Source organism: Lissotriton vulgaris, chromosome 8 (genome assembly GCF_964263255.1).
Source record: "Lissotriton vulgaris chromosome 8, aLisVul1.2, whole genome shotgun sequence".
Classification (NCBI taxonomy): Eukaryota; Metazoa; Chordata; class Amphibia; order Caudata; family Salamandridae; genus Lissotriton; species Lissotriton vulgaris.
The window spans coordinates 1,076,463,617-1,076,488,964 of NC_141696.1; the positions used below are offsets into that span (position 1 = coordinate 1,076,463,617).

General features: G+C 44.3%; 1 protein-coding gene across 1 annotated transcript in view; it reads left to right on the top strand.

Moving 5' to 3' along the window:
• The first annotated feature begins 3,751 nt into the window (after nucleotides 1-3,751).
• The window catches only part of LOC147698301 (E3 ubiquitin-protein ligase TRIM56-like), a 62,034-nt gene continuing 40,437 nt past the window's right edge, over nucleotides 3,752-25,348 (top strand). The window contains exon 1 of the mRNA XM_086934907.1: nucleotides 3,752-3,825. The gene's annotated coding sequence lies outside the window, so the exon portion shown is untranslated. The remainder of the gene's footprint in view (nucleotides 3,826-25,348) is intronic.

A 25,348-nucleotide genomic window follows, 5' to 3' on the forward strand; every position in this document is an offset into this window, starting at 1 on the left:
AACAATGAGGCTTGGTCAATTCTGTTAAAAGTTAGCTTCCCTGGTCTATCTGACTTTGTGCATCCGTTGCATGCTCTCAGAGAGTTAGCTAATAATACTGCATTAATCTGGAGTACTAACGGGGTCCAAGCCTTTATCAGATCGATTTGGGGATCAGGGATTATCCAATATTGATCCTCCGCACTACGGGGTGCATCAGTGAGGGCAACAAGGGGCTCAATTTGGCAATTAAAATCTCCCCCTATAACCAACCTTGTGTTCGGGGGAACAGTATTGATGAAGATACTCAGTTGTTTGATAGTCCGTGATTCATGACAGATGCTAATGGGCGAGAGTAATTATTAGCAATTTTAAGAGTCATTGAAAAAGTAAGAACTGTACACTGTGTACCATTGGACAGAGTGTTCAAACATTCCACTTTACAATTCAAATGTGTGGCAACACAAGTAGATAAGCCCCCCAATGGTCTTCTTCTCCCTCTCGAAGTGGCCAACACGTTAAAGGATGTATATCCCAGCCTCGTGATGTCATCTCTTGCCCAGGTTTCTTGAAACATGCAAACATCAAATTTGTGTACAAAAGATCCCAATTCTGGGCAATTCAGATTGTTTTTTTATTCCAGTGATGTTCCAGGATAGAACCCTTAGCCTATGATCACCGTTGGTGCTCTCATCTAAGGCATTAGAGTTGTTAAAGTTGGGGGTTGGGATAGCCTTGTGCTGGGCCATGATAGGTACATCTGCAGCTTCCAAAGGGGAGTTCGACCCAGATGGACTAGATGTTGGGGAGTGGTAAAGAATAAGAGGTAAGTTACCAGATAGATCTGCACATGTCCCATTCAGATCAGAGTCTCCCCTTAGGGTTGCATTTTGTTGAGCCCCTCATTCATCCTCATTATTCCAGAGAGTGCTTTGGTTCAACTGACCACTATTGATTTCTCTTGTGACCCTACCAGACGCCCGGGGACCAAATCCCTGAGCAGGAGCACCTTTCATCACAAGTCAATAAACCTTCTATAGGACTCCAAACCTATTCCCTTCTGTAATATTGAATGATAGGGGCCTATGTGATGGGCCCGCCGCTGGGTGTTCCAGGGCCCAGGTTTTTGAGGCGCTGATGTTAGGGGTCCTAGCTTCACCACTGCTACCGGAGTAAAAATAGTCCAGGGTGTATACCCTAACCCCTGTGTGTGGTACATAGGGACTAAAAAATCAGATCTACTAGGGAACAGTCAGGGGGTTACTAAAGTTAATAACTACACAGTCCCCTTGAATTGACTTTGGTCTCCTGCCCACCCATCTCACCCTATGGGCCATTATAATTTCTCCTGCTCTATCATAAGGAAACTGTCCGTGCCTAGCCAAACAAAAAAGGCACTTGTTCCTTAGATCCAACTTTGTTTCCTTCTGATCATTTTGGATCACAGGTACTCCTGTCAATATAATTACCTAAGGGAGGGAGGCTGGGGGAGATTTATAGTCAGAAGAGTTGTTATCGCATGTCTTCTCTCAGCAGTCTCTACACAGTCCACGCCAACCCCAGCTACCCTAGACTCTGTTCGGATAGACCCACTAGGTACTTGGTTCCTCCCTATGGGGGGCTAAGTTAAAAGTCCCTTTCAAAGCAGTGAGGCTCCTGGAGCCATTGGCAGTCCATGGTTCTTGAACCTGCTCGGTTGGTGGCCTTCCTAGAAGGGAGGAAGTAGTTCCGACTAACTCAGTGCTAGTATCCTCTACCCTTCTCTCATCCATTGGCACTTTACGGAGTGCTACACTTGAGGGACCAAGATTATCTAAGGGGGTTTGATCTATGCTGTTAGTCTGGGTGCTACAATCTATCTTCGTGCCTGGTGCTTGGGTAGTACTATCAGGAATGTAAGTGCACCTATTGCGGTCCATCAAGTGACCTGCCCCCATATGGTTAAATAGGCTAGCTCCTCCTTTATGATAACTCTCAGCTGGGTCTCTAGATCTGCTACCAGATTCCTCACCCAAAATGGACAATCAGAATCTGATCATGGGTTAGTAGTACTAGATGCCGTTCTCCCAGAGCTGGCTAACTCATCTCCACTAATAGTAGGCTCTGGCGTTTTCTTCCTCTTACTACCTGCCCCATATGCAGGCTTACATTTCCCTTTCTTCGATAAGGTGGTGGTAGTTCTATCTTTGAGAGTTACTGGCTTCACTAAAGGTTCTTGTAGTAAGGGTGAAGAAGACTCTAATAGCCTTGGTGATGCTTCCGCTATCCTAGGTACAAAACCAGGGGTTGCAGACTAGATGGTAGAAGGCTCTGAAACCTGCCCAAACAAGTCTGGTGTTATAGACAGGCTCCTCTCAGTCAATTCTATTTCAGTTATTACAGCTCATTTGGCCCCCTGAAGCATCCTGTTTATTCAGGTTGGAGGTTTGGGCGAAGCAATAGGCACTTGGGGATGCTTTAATGGACAAGCATGCTTACCCATTTTCAAATCAGTAAGACAAATAAGGCAGAGGTGGGCCTGGCCAACAGGCTATGGTTGCAATGGAGGAACCAAATGTGGGCTAGTCAGTCAAAATAGAAAAGACAACGATAAACAATTGAAAGAGAAACATTGTTCAAAAATGTTATAGTCCCGTTGATGATGACTCGAGTGCAACCCCGACTCGCACGGTAAATGAGTAGCTTGTACTGTTGGTCAAAAGAGGTTCCACTACCAGGTCTTCCAAATCAGTGTGGAAGAGTAATAGGCAGCTGGACAGTGTTGCAGGGGGATACAGGACAAGAAAAAGGCTGATATGATGGTCCAGTAAGTAAGTAAGTATTTTTATTTGCATAATTAATTGAAATCATTGCAATTTGTACGGACAGTAATTGCGATTAAAAAAAGAAAACTGTAAGCAGCACATAAAAGAAAAGGGAGATTATTTTAAGGAATTAAGTTCATTCTTGGGGCAGTAAATGTTTGATTCCTAACATAAATTTTACAAAGCGGATGGTTCAGTAAGGGTCTTATCAGTGTGATAGTGCGGAAGGATCAACACCAAGAGGGGTGGCCCAGCCCAGCCTCTTCTGGGCGATGACGGTCAAGGACGGGCCCACCCTTGGCCCGGACTTGGCCCTGGCGCATCCCGCGCCACAGGTGTTGAGCAGCGCTTTCGAGCGAGAGAGCGGTCCCTCGCACTCAGTTGTGGGGGCAGTAGTTCACGCGTTGCACTCTGGGACTTAGAGTCCCACCAGAGTCTGTAGGCGCACTGCGGTGTGCGGAGTTTTGTATTATAAAGCGTTGGTGTCTAAAATATAAGAACTATCTGAAAATGTCACGCATTACATGGATCCACTTGGATAATTATCGGATAATTACTTGGCTGCCAATTGCCATATGGCCATGTCGGAAGATACACTTTCCACCAATTAGAGTTTTTTCTCCGGCAGCAGTTCACATGCTGTGATTTATAGGGACATGATTATAAAGTGACTCGCAAAACTACAATCTCCAAAATGCAGTGCGCTCTTCGTTGACTATCACCGGCTGGCTGAACGTGACTCTGCCAAGTAATCGGTGAGAAGTTGTGCGATTTTTTTCTCACTTTTTCTTTAATTACATATTTATAATTTTCTCAGGAACAAGGTGAGTTATGTGCTAACATTCCTAAATGTAGTTCGTGTTTTTGCTGTCACGCTCACACCTGTAGTTCAATTAAGGTTTACCCCTTTTTCTCCGCTGCTCAGCTGTGCTCACTTATAAAATGGCCGGCCAGTAACTGGCAGATATTCCACATTGGCGGTGCGATTTGCTTTCAAGCTGTGGGTTGTTGCCGCCGCACACTTTGCTACAGAAGTGTCCTAGTAAGTTAAGCGTTTGTCTTTTTTTTAATGTTTCTGCCTGTACCTTTCGAGAGAAGTGGGTGGGCGCTGTTCGGTTGCTCGGACGCTGCAGGTATGAACGCTCCCATCTTTCCTTGTGTGCTATTGGGGCGACTGCTCAGGCAACTATAGTAGATGTGGATGTTCACGCGTTAAATTCCGAAAGAGTCGGGCTGTATTGTTACACTTTCCACGTACCCGGCACATCCTTTTCGCTCCACTGAGCTCTCCGTTCTTTACAAGTCTCGTTTTTTTGTTTCCCAGTAACCGAGCGATCCTCTACTTTACGTGACTTTTTTCACTATATGAAACTGAAATCGAAAGAATACGTTATAAACGCATTCTGAACACCAGTGTTCTTGTTTTAACGCACCACGTATACCCTTAATTCTGTCTTTTCTCAGTGTCTCTTTGCAAAACAAAAAGTGGCCGGATAATGAAGGGACGGGTTATGCATGACAACCACGGCTCACGCGGGAATTTTCGGTGTATCTTTATATAGAATGCAGAGGCATCGTAGCGCTTTTTCGTACAGTAGCAAATTTGAGAAATTGAGCGACGTAGGTAGCATATTCAGAATGCTTTTCAACAAGACTTAAAACGTGTTGCTATTGGAAAGGAGTTTGTGTATCAGGTGACCTTGGGGTGAGACTGACTGCATCGGTCCAATTAAAAAAAGCTTGTACTATGGGTGTCTTACTTCAGGCTTAGCTGTGATGATCACTTAAATGATCTAGCCCTGGTTCTCTGTGTGTGTGTGTTTTGTTGTAGCTACGTTTTATTCCAGTCTTAAGAGTTAATAAGCGCATATCCGGGTCGGTTCTAGGATTTTTAGGGCCAGGTGCGAAGGGGACTGTGCTAGGCACCTAAGTTTCAAAGTGATCCCTTCAGGGCTCCTTTAGCTGCTTTGTCCTCTCAGTCACCTACAAGTACTTCTTTTACAGCTCATATCTGGCTGAAGGTGTGATAATTGCTTTGGGGGCTGAGTTTAAACTGCGGGGTGCAGTAAAGTGCTTGACAATGGGAGTCCTGCAATGACTGAATAGGCCGCCAGTCAGGAGGCATAATTGCAGAGAAAACGTGCAAAATGTGTCTCCTTGCAAATGGGACAAAAGTGCACTCCTCCCTTAGGCCTACCCATACCATTCCCGGAGACCCGGGAGGGAGGCTTCCTCCTTTTAGCTAGATTGCAAAGGCGGTACATGAGGAGTGATGGTGTCGCAATTGTGGTGGGCTCTTGGCAGCTGCCCATGCCTAGCGCCGGCCCTGGCGTATACGACCCAGGGTCTTAGTCTAAGGGGGGGGCTATAGGGGCTGGTACCCCTTAATTTTTTTTGCCCCCCTAAAATAGTATGACCGCAGTGTCGTGATTGGTCTGAGTGCCCTATTTTGACACTCGGACAGGGACTGCAAGCCTATGCAGGTTCTCCACCCAGGCTGTGCAATTCAGCTGGGTGGAGAACATGCGAAGTGCGCATGACTGTTTGGCAGGTCCAAGCGACCCAGGCAAACTATCATGCAGACTTAGAGTGATCACCACTCCCAGACCCCCTTCTTTGGCCTGCCCCAACCCTCATTAACCAAACCAACTGAGCCACTGCACTACGAAAAAATAAAATAACTGACTTATCTTTTTATTTTTCCCACTGCTCAGAGAGGAATGGGGTGACCCTCCTCCCCCTTAGGAGGAGCCGCCGCTGTAGGCTACTCTCTATTGCTTAAGGTGGCACATGAATGCAACTGAACATGTAAAAGGTGTAGAAATTGCTACCACTGTGTGATTGCTGTGCAACTGCTTTGCAACTCCCGTGATGTGAACAATTTGACTTGTAATCTTTTTAAAGTCAGCCTGCCCTTTGCTTTGCTAGTTTTAGAAGCTGCATGCTTGGGCATTTTATCAGTTTAACATGAAGCATTCTCAAGTTTCAAACGGATGTTATAAACCTTGTACTGGTCAAAGAATATGGATACAGTTTGCATGTTTGCATTGTATTAGTTTAGCTGATTACCCCTAGGTGGGGTGCAGAAGCAGTGTCATCTTACGAATTTGAGGCCTCAGGGAAGACTTATTACCTGTCATGATAGACCATATTTATCACCTATCATGGCGGACCATATTTGGTCTGTGGGTTGACATAGGGTGGCATTTGCCAAGCTGCAATATCCAGTGGTGAATGGGGGACTGGCTGTCACTGACATGGAATCTGGTGGCACAGATCCAGTGGGTGGCACACCGGATTCATGTGGGGAATGGGGATGGCAGTGGCTGGCCCAATTTTTATTAGCGCACAAACGGGTTAGGGTGTCCTCGGTTGATATCTGGGGGTGTCCCAAGTACTGTTGAATCGCTAGTTACGGAAAACTAGTGTATGAACTGCATACTTGCCGGATATATCACTGAAGTGGGCATCTTTACTTGTCCCACTGCATCATCAACATAATCTCTCCATGTGGGTGGAGAGGGATGTGACATGCTTGGAGTTTTATTCAGAGCTGGAGTGTTGCTATTGTTTCCTGAACTGCAAACTGATTTAAACATCCCACCGCGCCACTTTCTCCTGTTAATGATATCCGACTACAGGAGGTAGCCCATATACCCTAATGAGACTACAGCAAACATTTGTAACCTACAACAATGTCTCAAAGGGGTGTTGGTAGTAGGACAATAAAAATAGTAAATATAATTGTTACACAGAGCCTGACTGATGCTGGTTCTACATTTATTGGCACCAGTTGTCCACTGAGCTATCCGCACTACAGCCTTGGACCAATATGACACACAACACTGCACGTGTCTCCATCTCCCGTTGGGTACTTTCATCCAACTGACAACCAAGCCTTGGCGCACCTAGGTTCCCCCGAGACCTTACACCCTTCCACCCCGGACTCCTGGCGGTGTGGCCCCAGACCACTGGGATAAAAAAATCAATGTAACCTGGTCATGATGGCCTAACATTCCTACAGGCCGAAACGCCGTCGAATTCACAGCGAAATTCCCAGCGCTCATGCTGCTGCTCAAGCCAAATTACCTTATAGATTTATAATCAGTTTTTTCCATATTAGATTTACTATTATATATATTTATTAAATGATTTTGTATTTTTCTAAACTATAGTGTCACTACTTTTTATTTGACCTGTTTGAGCTCTTTATAAAGTTGAAGTTGCCCTAGATGCATTACAGTAAATAAAGCTAGACAACCATGGAGTTTGGTAAACTTTGTATTCATCAGCACAAACGACTGGCTGCTAACAAAATGTGGGCCTGCACATTTTTTACATGTTAAGTGCAGACAGAAGCCAAAACCTCGTACTCGGAGCTTTTATGTCTCTTAGCTGATTAAAAAACATTAAGACCCAAAACTCTTCTTTATCCTATTTGAATCTAGCATTCTATTCCTGATAGCTCTCCTGTATCATACCCATGTCTTCATGCCGTGTAACTCGGTGCTACTTTCACCGTAATTCCAGATCACAATATTTAAAGCTCCTTAATTTCTCCCTGGCTCTAGATTTTTGCTTCCAAAGTTTCTTAGTATCTGGATCAAAATCTGCATAGTTCTGAATCTTGCAAGAGAACTCATGCCCAACAACCACAGTTCCTCTGGTTCCAACCTGAATCTAGAACCCCAAAACACCCAATTGCGTCAACCCCCAACCTGAAGTTACTCGTATGTTGGCAACGGCTAAACTGGCTCCCACAGGAAAGGGTAAGAGGTGTAATGAGTCAGATGTGCCAGGCAAAGGAAGCAAATGTCAACCAGTATAGAAGGCCATAAAGAAAAGAACACACAGGCTGTGATAGAAATGACGAAGGGCAGCTCTGGCTAGAAGTTGAGGAAATGCAGGGAAGTGGAAAATTCTGCCCATGTAGGTAACTGACAAAAGACACCAGCAAAAGAATAAAGAGGCACTTAATACTGGATGAGGATCTTCACCAGGTTGATGTGTACGCTGCATGAAGTGGAGTCCACAGCTCGTCCTTAGAGTTGACATTAGCACCAATGTTCAAGAGCAGCTTGATGACCTCTTCAAAGTTGTCAATACAGCACTATCGGTTGGAGAACAAGAAATGTTACCTTTATAGACCATAATTGTGAGAAAAAGTACTTTTGAGAGACAGAAGAACAAAGTTGTTTTAAGACTAGCGAGCAAGTTTTGTGTTTGTTTGCAATACGGAATTTATATTTTAAACATGGTAAAGGTCTAAGTATAAAACTCTAATTCTTGACTTGACTCGGAGGCAATCTTGCAAATGGAAAATAAGCACTAAGTGAAGAACCTCAAAGGTCGCTTCTAACCTTGTGTTCACTGTAACAGGCTAGAACTTTAGTGTTGACACTGAAGAGCACATGTACATACAGAACCACCAGGCAGTATAAAATCCACAAGTGCACTCTTCCAGGTCTGAACCATCAGCTATATACAGAACAGGAAGACCATGTTATGCCAGGATGAAATATATTGACGCCGGATATGAGCATAATACAGGACATCCTCCCAACTGCATTGTCTAATGTATCTATTTTTCCCTGCTTCTATTTACTCCATTCACTTTTTGTCTAATATTATGCACCCTATGACGTTGGAATTCATGAATTCCATTATAAATGTATGTTATTAAATGGTTCCACTTCATTTCAGAGGAAAAATAAAATGGAGTGCACCCTTCCGACGAACGCACATAGTGAAATGCCGTTGTGGAGAATTTCATAAATGAGAACAACTTATTGCTTGAACACCACGAGGAAACTTGCCAAAACATGGAGAAAATGGGACAAGTAAATGTAGAAGGATAAAAAGGGGTTTGAGAGATGGGACTGGAGGTACTGAAGCATATGTAATAATAGAAATACTAAGGGGTAGAGGTACTCTGTAGTAGGTATGGGTAGATTAACTAGGCAGTACATATGGAAACAGCTACAGAAAAGGGATAAAGGTACTGCTGCAAAGGTAGGGTAAAAATATGTAGGGACTAGTGTATACTAGTGCACAGATGTGAGTTGAGGATCTGAGGGAAGGTAGAGGAAATACACCATGGGCTAGGCAGTGGGGTTTAGGTAGTGGTAGAGATAATAGTATATATTAGTTTTTAGCAGGGTAGAGGTAGGGTATAAGAAGGGCAGACATGTTGCCGGGAGCAGAGGCACTGGTGTTTAAATTGGTGTAAAGGGGTTACTGTACAGGTAGGTTAAGTCAAATAATCATTATTCGGATAAGAGTATCCATAAAAGCACAGTTCATCACCACCAAATAGAAAATACAATGCACATTTTTAAAAACCTATAAAGACAGTGTCATCCAATACATACATAAAATTCCACTGTATAAAATCAAGAAGACTGGTTGGATGGGCTTACCAGAACTAGCAGCATATTAGCATAGTGCAAAATATGAGGTTTGAACCAATGTGCAAAATGCAATATAGTGCAAATAGTGTGTGGTTGCAGACAATGAGACAAACTTTATTTATTTAGTTATTTAGGAGATTTGTTAAGCGCTCAAATACCCGTGGGTGTCTCGGCGCTGAGTGTTTATTGAACTAGTCCATGAGAGTTATTGCATGAACAGCCAGGTCTTTATCTGTCTTCGGAAAGAGAGAAGGGAAGTAAAGGTTTTGATATGATGTGGAAGACTGTTCCATAGTTTGATGGTGGTCACTATGAAGGATCTGTCTCCCCAGGAGACTTTCTTGGTCCTGGGGACCTGCATGAGACCAGCAGTTGAAGATCGAAGGGATCTAACAGGTTTATAAGGGCAAAGTAGGTCTTTCAGAAATGCTGGGCCTTGAGCGTGAATTGCCTTATACGCAATGCAGAGCCTTAAATATTGTTCTCTTCTTTACTGGTAACCAGTGAAGCTTTCGAAGTGTGCCAGATATAGGGGTATACATGGGGCTTGCTGTGATCAGTCTGGCCGCAGCATTCTGCACCAGTTGCAATTTTTTTAGAACACCTTCTTGAGCATTAACTAGAAGGGCATTGCAGTAGTCTATGCGGGCAACGACAAGTGCGCTGATCAGAGTTTTTGCCATATTCATGGGGAGATAGGGTAGGATTTTTTTATCATTCTCATGGTGTAGAATGAGGAGGAAACTACCGCGTTGACGTGGTGCATGAAAGTGAGTTTAGTATCCAGTATAACTCCTAGATTTCTTGCCTTGGTCACTGGGGGAGGAGGTGGTCCTAGGGCATCAGGCCACCATGTGGGAGACCAGGCGGGGGAGAGGTTACCAAACAACATCACCTCAGTTTTATCGGAGTTCAGTTTCAAGCAATTTGTGGCCATCCAATTACTTATTGCCAGCATTCCCAGATTAAAGTTGGAGGCCACTTCATCTCCATTTTTATTTATGGCCAAGACGATCTGGGTGTCATCAGCGTAGGATGTTACCGCCAGGTGATGGATTTTTATGATCCTCGCTAAGTCCGACACATAAATGTTGAATAGTGTAGGACTTAGCGAGGATCCCTGGGGAACACCGCAAGGGAGAGTGAAAGGAGGTGAGTTAAAGTTGCCGAAGGCAACTGACTGTACTCGATCAGCGAGAAATGAGGCGATGAGGTCTTTCGCCGCACCTGTGATGCCTTCCGCTGTGACACGGTCGATCAAGAGAGAGTGATCGACCGTGTCAAACGCTGCGGACAGGTCCAGTAGAATGAGCACTGCTGCTCCTCCATCATCGAGAGTCTTCCTTATTTCCTCTGTGGCTTTAATACGCGCGGTTTCCGTCCCGTGTCCCTTCCGGAAGCCAAATTGTGTATCATCCAGACAGTTGTTTTGGTCAATAAAGTCAGAGATTTGAGTGTTCATGATTTTTTCCACAATTTTGGCGGGGAGCGGGAGGCAGGCAATTGGTCAATAATTTGCGACTATCGACGGATCTAGTGAGCTTTTCTTGATAAGTGGTTTGATGGTGGCCTTTTTCCAGATGGAGGGAAAGGTAGTGGACAAAAGCATGGCATTAAAAATTTCAGTGAGTTTTGGGCCTATAATTTCAGGAAAGTTTTTGAGGATGGAAGGGGGGCATTGATCTTCCGGAGACCCAGAGTTCGTGGTACATATGAGATGGGATACCAGTTCTGAAGAGATCTGGGTGAATTCCTGGAAGGAACCAGGGGGGCTTGATTGAGGAGGGGTAGTACATGCCTGGTCCAGTGGAGTGTGGGCATTGGGAGTGGAGGGAGGGTGTCCAGTGCTGGTTGCATGGGCTTTGAATTGGGTGAAGATATCTGACTTTTTTTTGAAAATGATTTGCTAAGGAGTTACATTAGTCTTGGGTGTGTATAATAGGGGTGGGTCGCTGCTTGTCCAGAGAGGCGTGTCACTACCTGGAAGAGTTGTTTAGTCGAGTCCTGTGCAAGATTGATTTGATTGCAATAGAAGTTACTTTTCTCCTTGATAATTAGTTGTTTGTAATTAGACATCATGTTTTTGTAGAGGGCTTTTTGATCTGAGTCGTAGTCACGTCTCCATTTGCGTTCCTGGCGCCTGCATTTTTGTTTTTCCTGTCTAAGGATATCATTGAACCAGGGTGAGGACTTAATAGTCCTATTGGTGGATTGTTTCTTTAGTGGGACTGTCAGGTTGACAGTGTTAAGTATCCAATTGGTGTAGTTATTAGCACCTAGTTCAGGATCAGTCACAGTAGGTGGCATGGAGGTTAAAAGTGAGGACTGAGAAGCAGAAATGTCGATACTTTTCCAGGCTCTGAATTGATTCGTCGGTGGGGGAGTATTAACTAGGGGGGGGAGTAGGTTGTAGGGAGAAGTCAAAAAGAATGGCAGAGTGGTCCGTCCAGGTGAAGGGAAGGAGGTCCTTTACCACTAGTGATTTCTTGCTGGAGAAGAGACAGTCCAGTAGATGGCCCGCAGTATGCGTGGAACCAGTGACCAGTTGTGGGAGTCCTATAGCCTCTAGTTCAGATAACAGGGCGGTGGTGTCGGGATTATCTAGCAGCTCTAAGTGGAAATTAAAATCACCCAGAATTGTATACTGGCTTTCACTTGCCAGTGGTTCTAAAAGCATGGGTAAGTTGGCGAGAAAAGGGCTGCGAGGTCCAGGGGGGCGATAAATCAGTATGCCTTTGAAAGGGGGAGCCTTTGGAGCAGAGGTGGTGAAAGACAATGCTTCACAACATGGGGTGGGAATGATTTCTGTTCGTACTATTAGATTTGTACGGTATATAATGGCTACTCCGCCTCCTTTTTTTGGAGGTGGTCTATCCAGTCTAACATTTGAGTATCCTTCGGGGGTGGCTGTAGCGAAATCGGGTCCGCAGGAGAGATCGCCCCATGTTTCAGTGATGAAGAGGAGATCGATATTGTGAACCTCAATGAAATTGGAGATCTCATATTTATGCTTGGGCAGGGAGAGTACATTTATTAGTGCAGCCATACATGGTTTAGGCGGTATGATATTTTTGTTTGTGATCGTTAGAGGTGAGCGTCGGTAGTTATTAGTCATAAAGGAGCAACTAGGGCAAGTGTAAGGAAGATAGTATGGCTGTTTAGCCAAATCGAGACGTTGGCATTGATGGGAGGTGGTATTTATCAAATGTAGGTAGTCGGAGTCGTACTTAGTGATTGTTGCTGGATTAGTCGTGGAAGAACTGGTAGGGGGGGGTGGCCCTGGGCCCGGTCCAGGCGCGGACGGGCGCAGACGGGCTTGCCTTAGGCGCGCCTGATGCGCTCGTCCGCTTCGCGGCCGGGGGTTGCACATAATATATAGGGGGGAGGCTAGGGGGCGTGTCCAGAGCAGTGGGCGTCGACTAGCTAGCGAAATGGCGGCAGTTTAGAACCGCTGCAGCGCTCAATCAGCTGCGTGGGGAAGTCCTGACCTTGGATCAAAGTGGGCGGAGAGCAAGAACCACAGGTAAACACAGTATCACACAAAGATTTTTAAAAAGATTTTAGCAGTAAAATGGGGAGTGCTCCTGGCTGTGCCTCAGGAATTCTAACAACACTTTCCCTACACTATGCCTAGTCTAGCAGCATTAATAACATAGTGCAGGTTATAAAGTTCGTGCCAATGTGAAAAATTAGCAATAAAGTGCAATACTGTGCAATAGGTCAAGCAGAAATAAACAGCAAGATATAGGTGTTGTTCAGCTTAGCACGATATGCAGTTTTCAAGTAATTGCGACTTCAGACAAGGCAATTTAACTTTCAAACAATGCCAAGCAATCATAAAAACAAGTTAGAAATACGTTGCACTAGAAGGTATTACAGATTTTTTTCGACACGTTGGGATTCATTTTTGGAGGCACGTGAGCGTACCACAGCTTGTAAAAATTTGCTTACCCGGAGGATCATGTCATTGCTTCCTAACTGAAGGATTTCGTAATATGCTAATTTCATGTCAGAAACAGCCCGTTCCTTAAAATAGGAAATTAGATACTGTTGATTATATCTAGTATATAATTTACAAAAGAATAGAAAATGTAGCAATGTTTGTTTACTGCCGATACCGCATGGGCAGTGCAACTTCTCAAGATTGCTATTGAATCCTATCTGGAAGTAGAGTGAATGTTTTATACTACCGTCCCTACTACAAAAAAGTAGGCTCCTGTTGCATCTCCCTACATTTTTCATAAGGTAATTAAGGGGCATATGATGTTTGCTCGGTACCTCCAAGAGGGGCATATATCTTATGATCGACTATTTATGATCTGTTTTCTCTTTCTTTACGATACAAAACATACAGTGCCCCCTTAGTGTTCAAAGTTCAACTTCAAAAGACCTTTATTCAAATTTCATAAAATTCATAAGTACTGATAACAGTTCATTAAATAAATATACAATCAGATAAAAACAGTATTATACAGAGCAGCATTACATGATTTCATATTATACAATTCCATACGATAACCATGCAGTGCACTCCATTTCATTATAATATTTTCCTTATAGCAGCATTAAAAACTAATTATGTTCAGGGATTTTCCATCGTTTTGCGGGCTCGTATTGTCATATGGATACTTCATTACATATATTGCGTTAAGTTAGCATGAGTGTATTACATGTTTAAACAGCCGTTTTGCCTTCGGCTTCAGTTTTGCACACGACACGTACTTGTTGTTGTAGCTTTCACCCTAGAAGCGGCGAGTTGCTTTATTTGAGAATAATATGTTATTCCTATGCTATCAGCTTTGCCTGGTACACTTGGTACAACTGTCTGCACACTGAGAGCTGCACACTCTAAGATTAACCTAACACAAGGTTGCTAGGAGGTCTGATCCTCGCACCACATTAGACATTAGACATAACACAAATAATGTTGATGCCAACATTTTGGGCTCTACGCGGGTTTAAGATAGAGTTACACGGAATGAACGCAGACACTTGGTGCTGCGCATGAAGAGAGCTGGTAGCTGCTGATGTGAACTGCTCCTACTGACATTGAGAGGTATGGGGTCGCCCTGCTAAAGCCCGAACGAGACCTTCTTAGATATAATATAATATGCTAGATAGGGTGCGCGAAATATAGGTGATATAGATTTCTATAGAAATTGCATTATAACATGCTAGCACCTTTTGCTTACTATGGATTAGTGACTATGTTGCTGACTATGATTTTTATAATCTGCATTTTGGTATTATACAAGATACTGCGTTTGAGAACTTTGCATTGAATAATAAATATTTCAAACTTGCACGTGTGTTCTTTGACTCTCAGTTTTGGTTTGAAATGATTATATAACGAAAGAGTGTTCATGTGTTCCACGACTCCTGAGGTATTCTAAAGATCATGTTCTGGTTTGTCTAATACATGTATCATTCCATAATGATCCATGAGACACTGTAGCTAGCTAGGTAACGAGATTTCTGACACTGAGATGAGTTTTTGGATCATCCTAACTCACTAAGGTTCTAGATCTCTATGCACAGTTCTGTGGGAGAACGGAAACCCTGCTACATGGCGCCCAACGGATTGGTTGGCCGTATTTCATGACACTCGAGTAGTATATCATTCAGACCTTGACACCTTCATTCCCGTTTCCGGAAAACGGTGGTGTCGGAAAAACCTACCTATTGATATGATAGGTATTTTCAAGCTTGAATTCTTCTAAAACGGTTTCTTTGAATTACAACCCAGTTGTGCTACAAACTGCTCTTTGTCTTTTTTAACTTCCTGTGCTGATATGGCCGTGGACATAGCGCAGCATAGCCGTGTCGCGGTTCGCGACCATTTGCGGACATATAATGTGCCTGCGGAAGGCTTAGCTGTAGTTCTAGTGGTGAGTGCGGAACATGCGTACCCGTATGAATTGTTTTATTCCTGGGTGACATTTCCGGGTGTGGACGCTAATTCAGGTGTCTTCCATTCATACACTGCCACGGATGTACCGGCGGTTTACGCTCCGTACAGGGCACTGGAGGTACCTATTGACGCTTGGCAGCACGGTGTTTGGTCTGGTGGCGCCCTACCCCATTCTTTGAACGCTTCGAGGTTAGGTCCTTTGTCCATTCCGGGCACAAATTGGCCCGCCTTGGGTGGATTTACTCCTCATCCTAATCGCGCCACTTGTAACGTGGGTGACCTGAGGCGTCTTCATGAGGTCTCGGTTGGCGTGATTAGGGCGCTTGTTCATTACATTAGTCGTAATGTTCAAGGCGCAGCCCCCGCAGGTGCGCAGCTTCGAGCAGAACAGGCTGGTTTGAAAATCAGTCCTGTCTTGGTGAATTCCGTTATGGGCAGAAAGCCAGATAGTACGGATGAATTTCCTTACTGGCTTGCCGAGAAATTCGACCAGTTAGAGGCTGTGTTTCCTAATACGACTCCGAGTGAAAAACACCGGATTCTTACGCTTAGTTTACCGAAGGAAATAGCCCCGGACCTTGCTGACTGTGAGACATGGGGTAAGACTTTTGCAGCGGTTTACTCGAGGTGCTTTGGCACACCGTCAGTTTCGAACCTGTCTGCGATCCTCAAGCGTGTTCAGGATGATCACGGACCTGAGTCGGCGGTTGAGTTGGGTATGCGCCTGAACGGTTCATTTGAGACAGTTTGCGGTATTATCCTTGCCAATGTAAAAGGGGATGCAATGAACTTTCAGGTGGCCAATGGTCTGGCGTTAGTACCCGATGCCGAGAAACCCCGTCAGCTGGCAAAAATTATTGTGGCGGCTTATAAAACGGTTGGCCGCAATTCAAGGGGTGCGAAGGTTTTTCTTGAAAAAGAAAAGAAGCAACCCCAGGGGCAGTCTTCGGAAACAGGTGGACAGCCCAAGTCCAAAAAACAAACTTGGCCAAAAAAGCAGAATAGGGGTCAGCAACAGCAACAACAGACACAGGTCTCTAGTCCGGCACCTTCGCAACCTGCGCAGTCTGAGCGAGTTTATGAATTGCGCGATCGCGCTACGATTAAATCGCCTGACAGATATCAGGCAACTGACCAACGCTCTCCTCGTTCCTTTCAGGACTCATCGGCTCCGTCAACCGGTGGTGGAGGGGGCGGCAGGGGCAGGGGTGGTCAGCAAGGACGTGGCCAGCCCCGCACGCGAAGTGAAGGGGACAAGCGGGACGACTCTACGCCAAAGAGACCGCAGTTTGCCAAGAAGAAAGTCGCTGCCTTAACGGCGCATCGATATGCCCCAGATAGTGAGAACGCGGCTTCGGAATCTGACGTGGGCTCTGACCTTGCTGGACAGCGCGGCGGAGATTACCAATTGGAGTATCAAGGTGTAATTGAAACATGTGTGTCACCAATGAATAATCCCCTTTTTACTGTTAACAAGCCGGACGGCTCTTATCGTCTAGTTTTGGATTACCGGCATTTGAACTCGCATTGCCGTAACTGTGCGGTACAGAATACTCACGGCTCTGCCCTAGTGAATAGTCTTGAGCGTAAACGGTTCAAAACCACGCTTGACATTTCCAATGGTTTTTATGCACATAGATTAGATGGTCTAAGTTCCCAATGGACCAGTTTTACATGCGGCGGCGTACAAAAAAAGTTTAAACGACTCCCAATGGGATATAAAAATAGTCCTGGAGTGTTTTCCGCCCGCATTGTCTCTCTTTTGGAGAGTTTCGATCCAGTTGCATGTTCGTATGTGGATGACATTTATCTCACAGACGACGAGCTTTGGGTGCATCTGTGTCGAGTAAACAGCATAATTTGTAACTTTGCAGACATGGGTTACAAGTTTAACTTTGCAAAATCACACATTGCGGAGTACACAGTGTTGTTTCTAGGTTATGAACTTAACCATGAAGGAAAGGGATTGGCTCCTCACTTCCTGGAGAAGTGCGCGCAGTTGCGCTCTCCGACAACACTGAAAAAATTACAGTCTTTACTGGGTTTTTTAAATTTCGGGAGGACATACATTCCGGAATATGCCCAGCGTATCAAGCCTTTATATGCCTTGGTACAACCATCTTTTTCCAAATCATGCTGGCTGCCTGAGCATTCAGCCATTCTGCAGTCTTTGCAGGCTGATTTGCTCACTTCTGACTACTTACAGACCCGTGATAACCAGACCAACCTGGTGATAAGAATAATCCCTGGGACGGTGGGTTTCACGTACCTGACTTTTAATGAGGGGGATACTGTACCTATTGCTTACAAGTCACACTTGTACACTTCGGCTGAACTGCGTTTTTCCACTGTGGAGAAAGTGTTAACGGCTGTGCAGATGGCAATTCTTAAAGAACGTGCCCTGTCGCAGGGAAAGCGCATGTTGGTTGTTACCCCGTGTCCTGCATTGGAGGCGGTCACGAAAGCCAGTGTACCGAATTCTAAAGCTTTGCACCCTCGGTGGATTCAGTGGGCTACATCCTTGACATCTCAGGATGTCACGTTTATTTTTGACGCCGCTTTACGGTCACAGGAGTATTTACAGTATGAATTTGTTCATCCTGCTCCTTTAGCAATGCGGCCGTTGGAGGATTTCCACTGTATCATTTACACGGATGGTTCGGCGCAGGTTGCGCATGGCTCTAAACATGCCTACGTTTCCGCTTGCGCCATTGTGGTCGGTGCCATGGTGAACGATGAGTTCAAGTCCAGTGTCGTGCACACGCAGACACTTGGAGACTGCACCGCACAATTAGCAGAGCTCCGTGCTCTTATGCTCGCATTGGAGTACGCAGATCCTAGTGTGACAACTTTAATCCACATACCACTTAAGTCCCGATAAGGTTCCTTATGTGAAAATTCCTGAAGTTGGAGAGCGTCTGATTCCCAACTCGGATCGCAGAGCTTCTCTGATTACAGCGGCTCATGAAGGTGTGGCGTCTGCGCATGCGGGCGTCTCAGCCACTGTATCACAGCTACAACAGAGGTTCTGGTGGCGGGGACTGTACAAACAGACGCGCGATTATGTCCTTATGTGTGACATTTGTCAGCAGATTAAGCCTTCTACTGCTGCGCGTCCGCCTCAGACAAAGTTGTACATTTCTAATAAACCGCTTGGTTGTGTTTATTTGGATCACTGCGGTCCTTTCTCTTCTGATACTGCGTATAAGTACATCTTAGTAGCAGTTGACTCATGCACACGCTTTGTGTGGTTATGGCCGCATCGCAGCGCTGATTCACGGACTGTCATTAAGGATTTGCGTGTCTTTGTGGGAATCTTTGCTTGTGGTGCTTTCCATTCGGACCAGGGTCCGGCTTTCGCCTCTAAGGCGTATAAGGATGCTATGGTTTCGTTGGGAGTACAGGTGAAGTTTTCAAGCCCCTACAGGCCTGAGGGCAATTCTGTGGTAGAAAGAATGAACCGCGACTTAAAGCAATCTTTGACAGCCCGAGTTATAGGCACTGGTAGTAACTGGCTGACCCACCTCTATGGCGTGCAGCGTGCGCTTAATAATCTCCCTAGAAGGTCTCTGGGTGGGCGGACCCCATACGAAATGCTCTTTGGTATCAAGATGTACGTCCCTGACCTTGATGGTGCAGACTGCCAGGCCCAGGCCGCGGCCTTTGACGTAGATTAACATTGCAATGTTTTACAGGATCTACAAAAGACCAGAGACAGTCTTGCCAAGGAACACTTGCCCTCCACGTCGGATGATGCGTTGCAGATCCCGGTAGTTGGCTGGCTACCCCAAGTTGGAGAACTGGTTCGAGAGAAGATCGATAACAAAAAGGAGTTTGGTCCCTCATATCGAGCGCCAGTTCGGGTCCTTGGAGTGAAGGGCACAAGAACAGTCATTTTACCACCACTTCCAGGTCGTAAAGAAAACAGATGTATTTCTATTGACAATGTCAAGACACACAGGGTGGCCGATTCTTCATAGCATGACACCGGCTGTATCCTGTCCTTCCATGGTGAGGCACTCTGTACTGGCTATTACATCTGGTGCAGATCAGGAGGTGTCCCTCGAGATGCCTGCCATATCAAGTCCTTTATTAAATACTATTCCTGTTACTAACATTGATGAGGTGACCTATGCAGATCCTGCTGATTTATCCATGTCCGATTTACATGCACGTTTGGCTAACCAGTCCAGATTCTCTTTTGACTCTGTTTCGGAACTTTCAAAGAAACCATCAACTATTGCAAAATATGCCACGTTGTTTAAAAAACATTTTTTAATTCCGCCTTGGACATACGTTTGGCTTATACTATTTTCGTTTTATCTTTTTATGTCAATTGGTTTTGTGTTTTATTTTTTCCGCCTGATTGATGGCCATTATGTGAAAGAAAGAACAGGAATTCGGTACCTTAATGGAACATTGGCCCCTCACTCCTCCTCGCATTCAGCACACAGACTAAAGAGAGACTTACATTCAGTACAAATTACTGCTTGGCCTGTCCTTGATGGGATTGTGTGGGATGCGGTTAGGTTTCAGATACATGGCCCCACAGAAGTTATTAATGTTCCTAATGTGCTTAGAGTAAACATGGGAGATGTGATTAAGCAAAATATTCGTTCTGATGATTGGGATCTTCAGGCAGTAGAAGCATTGTTCTCTGATTTGAAATATTATGCGGCCTTTGATGATGAGGATTTGTATTTAGATTCTGTCAATTATGGTGATTTATTTTGTTACCAACATTATGGAAATCATTTCTTGCACAAGACCAGTTCCAGGCGGGTTCCTGTGAATTACACTCAGTGGGAACATTGCCCTGCTCCTTTACAGGGGAGCTCAAGTACTTTTCTGGGAAAATACTCTTACTTTACAGATTTTAATCAATCAAATCCTGAGTCTTTTTACTTCAAGGTGAAACAGAAATCCATGCCAAAAGTTAGACTGACTGACACAAAATTGTTGTATTCAAAGTCCTTTCTAGAAAGGTTATCTGTGGATGGCTATGAGTTATGGAAGGATGCTATTGACCTTAAATCGGTTTGGGGTACCAAAGATTGGCAGGTACAAGGCACTGAGGCTTTGCATCGTGCATGTCTCATCCCGAATCACATGTTGTTTTTAAATTCGACTATTTCCCAAACAACATGTTTTGGATTGGCTACATCTAAAAAATTAAATACCCCTACTATCCCTGATTTGGAAGAATATTCAGGTTGGAGTAATTTCACTACATTGCCCATAAGTGAGGTACAAGCACTTTTGCAGAATTCCTCCTTTAATATTTCCAGTTTTGATCCGGATGGGTGGCTTTTATGGCAAAGGAGCTCTGATTCTTGCCAAAGTCGTTTTTTGGGTTTGTCTGAGGGTTTTACACGCATCAGGCCAGATCCCAGGTTTGACTCAGATCACACTGTTACAACTTATTCAGTAGGCAAATTGTGTCAGAACTGGTTACAACATTCCACTTTAGCTGCAGTTAAACTGCATCTGTCCCAGTTGAATGAGAACATCGAGTTAAATGATTTTATAAAAGGCCCGACTATGGGTAGGTCTAAACGCTTTATTTATGCTATTTATAATGAAATTTGGAAATTTTCAAGAGTCGAAGCAGCTAAACGCCTGAGGGCTATTGATCAAGCCAATTTGGAAAAAGTGCTTGCAGTGGTCGATAATAGTATTAACACGCTTTCTTCCAGAATTTACACATTGGATAATATTGTTTCTTCTGTTGTTGATATTGTACATGATGAAGTGTCCACGTTATACCATGGTCAAAATCAATTACGTTCTGTAATGCAGTTTGCCTGGACTCTACAGACAATTAAGGCTGGTCGAGTTCCCTGGACCTCATTGAACGTTTCATCACTTTTTGCCCCTTTTAATCTTACTGATAAACAGCGCATGCTTTCAATGCGTGATGCATCGTTTTCTATGTTACATATTGAGAAGCTAGAATCCTTACCTTTCTCTGTTGCTGAAACCACCACTGCCACGTGGCTTATTCATGGTTTAATTACATTACCATTTCCTTTATATAAATTTACTAACTGTATGCGGTATATTGCTATAGGACGATATGAGCCACTAGGCAATGCATTCCTACATGAGGCATGGTCATTACCATACACATACAGATGTCTGAAAGATGGAAAAGAAGTGAATCTTAATGGTGAGGAATGCACACAGTCACCTGACCATTCATTAATATGCAGACACATTCAGTTACACGGTTCTTGTAATCAGGACCGCCCAAATTTAGCATGTGTTTTAAAAGGCACGCCAGTTCCAGCAGTAGTTCCCACATTTACTTTATTAGCTAATGGTAGTTATTTGCTTTTACACAACGAATTATGTTGTGGTTTATTAATTGGTGTGGCTTATATAGTTACTGTATCAGAGCGTGTAGTGTGCTGCAAGAACGTCCTATACCCACCCACGCATGGCTCTTCAGATGTCTCCATCTGGCCACGGATCCCAACCTTGGAAGCGAAATTCAATGGTTTAAGCAGAATAAGGGCTCTTTTGTCTCAAAAACAAGTGACCCTGAGTTCGGCTCGGGAAACTTATGTCCTTCACATAGCTAACACCCGCACAGAGGTGCAGGCGCTTTTAAACACTGATTTGCCATTTCATTTCTGCGAGCTGGTACACCAGATTTTTAATGCTTCTTCAACGACTGGGCTGGCACATTTTTTTAAATTAGTAAGCAGTGGCCTCGTGACTACGTTTGAAAAAGTTTTTGGTCTCATTCCCACGTTTTTCCACACTATTTTTTTCGAGTTTGTTTGGTGGAATACCTGTATTGCTGGCTGTAGCCGCAGGCTTTCTGTTGGTGTTTTTCTTCATAAAACATGGATGCCCATCCTGCGCAAGACGCCGTTCAACGCCTCCTGACACTGTGCCGTAATCGGATGCTCAATTACTATGGAACATTGCCGCTTGCAGCATTAAGCACGGCCTATAGATTGTCATTTCGGTTCACCGACTTCACGTGTGTCCAACCTGTGTTTCACTGCCTAAACTGCGAGTTCGATTGGGCCATTGATTTGTGCCTATGCTTGAGGACTGCTCCTGACGTCGATTTTGATCAGCTAATGCGTCCCGTGGTGGCTCATGAGTTGATCTGTTCTGGCGAGAGAGTTATGGCCTTGGCAGCGATAAATGGAGTTCTAGGCCAATGGGAGATTGAGACCCCCCCCTCACTCCCCCCCCATCCCAATACATACCCGTGCTTTCAGGTCAGTATGGAGGTAGGCTAAAAATTTTACAAGAGTGTCATCAAGGCCATTGAGTAAAAGGATTGACCAGAGTTTGGATCTATGCACAAGATCAAAAGTGGATGAAAGATCCATAAATGCAAGGTAGGTGGGAGAGGAGTGGGCCACACTATATTTGTCAATTATTAATTCAGACTTAGGCATTGCTCCACTGTTCCCACCCCACTCCGGAATACCATCTGGCAAGGGTCTAAAAAATCAGTATCAACGGCCCATCCCAATACTCTGTAGTAAATTATACGTTCCAAAACTTTTAAGGTGTTATCTAAAAGGGAGATAGGGCGATAATTTGCGGGATCTGATCTATCTCCCTTTTTATAAATTGGGACGATAATACTGGTTGCCCATGTGGCCGTCAATTGACGGTGTAATATACCTCGCACCATTTAAATTCATAAAGATCGGGCTTGGTGCGAGATTTAAAATTACAACCAGTGGATTATGATCACTAAATGATGTTTGTACCACAGAAGTTTTAACTATACAGTCTGTTAACAGTGGTGACGTTAATACATAATCGTTTGTAGAGCTGCTATCCCTGCTAATAAATGTAGAAACATAGGGGGTGTTAGGATTAAGCCCTACTCTCATGGCATCAGCAAGGTCAAAATCCCGTAATATTTTAGACAATTCTAAACCCCTGCGTTCCGCGGAGTCTAGATAGATCTGATTTCCAGGCCCATAACATTCAGTGAGTTTTGCATTGAAGTCACCCCCTATTAGAATGCCGGACTCAATGTCGGCTGATAAGAGACATTCCAATTTACTTAACCTTTGACAATGTCAAAAAATTCTTATTCGGTACACAATAAAAATCATTGTTATAAAAGTTGATTAAATAAACCGTGGTCTTTGACTTTAGCTTATATTCAAGAATTTGAATATTGGGATTATCAGGGTTAACACTCTGCAGGTCTCTACTTGTGCCTCCTGCCAGGATCTTAATCCCAATGAATAGGCCACCCACTGCTCGGCCGAAACTGGGTTTAGATGATGTTAGACTAAAGCAATGATAGCCCTCTATGTACAGATTCCCAACAGCCCATGTTTCTTGAAACAAGAGAATATCCGCATCATTAATTATCTCAATCCATGCAGGGTCCGATAACTTAGATTCCAATCCTGCGACATTCCAACTTAAAATGGATAAACCATTGGAGCTACATAGTTTGCCAGGCCTACCCCCAGTACTCCCTGTTTTGTCATGAATTATATTAGCAGTAACAGGCAGAATGCTGTTGGTGGGCGTGGTTTCCACCGGATCATTTGGGTCCTGACAATCTACAAGTGGTGCTAAATATCCCTCTCGTTTGCTGACTGTGGCTATGATATTACTTTGAGCCATTGTATCCAGTCAGTCCTGCTCATCCAGGTTGGAAAAATAATCAAACCGATTATGAGTAGGGATGTTGAATATTGGCCTTACTTCAGTTATCGGTGTAAACTGGTGAAAATCAGGGGCAGGATAAGACCTATCTCTGTGGTTATATTGGTGCATGGTTGAGAGTTGCAGGTGGTACAAAGGATGGGAAAAAGGTGCTGACATAGGAGCCTGGTTCTGCCAATTGTGGCCATTCATGTGATTAATAGTAAAATCTTGATTTTGACTAAAGTGGTTAATCCTTGCTCCAAAATTCAAATCTTGATAGGGGATTGTTGGGGGATTCGCCATAGCTTGTTTAGGTGGTAACAAATGTCTATAAAAATATCCTAATGGAAGGAGTGTAGTGTTAAATTCCCATGGTGAGGGTAATGGGGCACTTGCTAATGTTTTCTCTGCCCATTGGGGTTTTTTTTAAATTTATTGTAACACAATCACCCTCAAACTTTTTCCTGAGTGGGCCTATCCAGCCCACTCTCTGGGTATTAATAATCTCCCTTGCACCTTCTATAGGAAAATTGCAATTTGCAATTAACCAGTGTAAGGTTTTGTTTTTGAGGGATATGGGAGTTTCGTCTTGGCCCTTCCTTAGTTTGGAGACATTAACTAGAACCAGCACATATGGCCCACATTCTGGTGGTAGGTTGATGCGGGAGGGGACTTGCCTTGTTGTTTTTTGTGGCAGTTGAACCACAGGGGAACTACTTACGGGATTCAGAGATTGGCTCACAGTAGTCCTATTAGATTGTTTAGTGTTTTGGTCCTTCCTTGTGTCTGGGGCTACATTATTAGAACTGGGGTTAGCTATTAACTGGCTAGCATTGGTCCCTTTAGATGGGACTGATGGAGGTTTGGCTGTGGTATTAGTGTTTGTGATCACTGTTTGTGGGATATTTGGTTTAACGCCTACTGTTTTAGTGGAGGTAGATTTATTGCACCATTTACAGTGGCTTCTTTAGATAGACTCTTAATGGGAATGCTCAATTCGGTTATTTGCTTTTCTATCAGAGTGAGCCTGCTTTCAATAGGGGACAGATAAATACTGAGTAACTCACCCAACCTTTCTAGCATACGATCATTTATGATCTCCGTAATGTCATTAGTTTTACCGTCCTTATCTAGTGTCCCCCCCCCCCCCCCCTGCTACTCCTCCTCTTTCATCCTCCCCAATGGTCTCCTTTGTCTCGCTCCTATTTGGATGAGTTAGTTGGTGCCTTTCCTGGTTTTTCTTTTGGGCAGACCGTGTTTTCTAACCTTTGGAGAACCGGTGTTTAGGTGCGTGTTTGTTTTTGAATGGCACCCTCATGTCTGCCTCTTAATTGCCTCTTATTGTCTACTGGTGTTACTTCAGGAGTGGGATTGATATGCAGGTCTGGGGTCTTCTCTAAATCCATGCTGATAACTGTCTCAGAGTCTATCAAAGGAATTGAGGCAGAAAGATTCACCTCACTGGGAATGGTGTGAATATCTGCACGTACATCCACTAAAGGTCTGATATTATTGGGCAAAACCTGGTTGGGTGTAGTGGCAGAAGCAAAAAGACCAAGGGATGAACATTTGGCATGGGCCAGATCTTGAGAGACCCT